The following is a 374-nucleotide window of genomic DNA, read 5'->3' as shown; positions in this document are numbered from 1 at the left end:
CAAACAAGAAAAAAAAAAAAAAAAATTGGGGGGGGGTGGGGGGGAGGAAAAAAGGGGGGGGGGGGAGGGAAAAATAAAGCGGGGGGAGGCAGCCGCTGCTCGCTCTGGTTTTGCCCAAAAAAGAAAAAAAAAAAAAAAAATCAAAAGGGTGGGTATAGTGCGAGGCGCATCGCGCTGGGGGAGGCGGGTGGAGGTGGCCGGCGCCGCGCCGCCCTGCGCGGCTGCGGAGCGCTGCTGGAGCCGCGGGGGATCCTCGGCCTCCCCCGGGCAGCAGCTCCCATCAACCCGCCAGTGCTGGGGAGGGGGGGTGTGGGGAGGGTTGGGGGGGAGAGACGGGATTGATGCGCCGCAGGGCAGAATCAAAAGACAAAAAG

This window comes from Caloenas nicobarica, chromosome Z, assembly GCF_036013445.1.
Source record: "Caloenas nicobarica isolate bCalNic1 chromosome Z, bCalNic1.hap1, whole genome shotgun sequence".
NCBI lineage: Eukaryota > Metazoa > Chordata > Aves > Columbiformes > Columbidae > Caloenas > Caloenas nicobarica.
Note: the sequence above shows the minus strand (reverse complement) of the source record.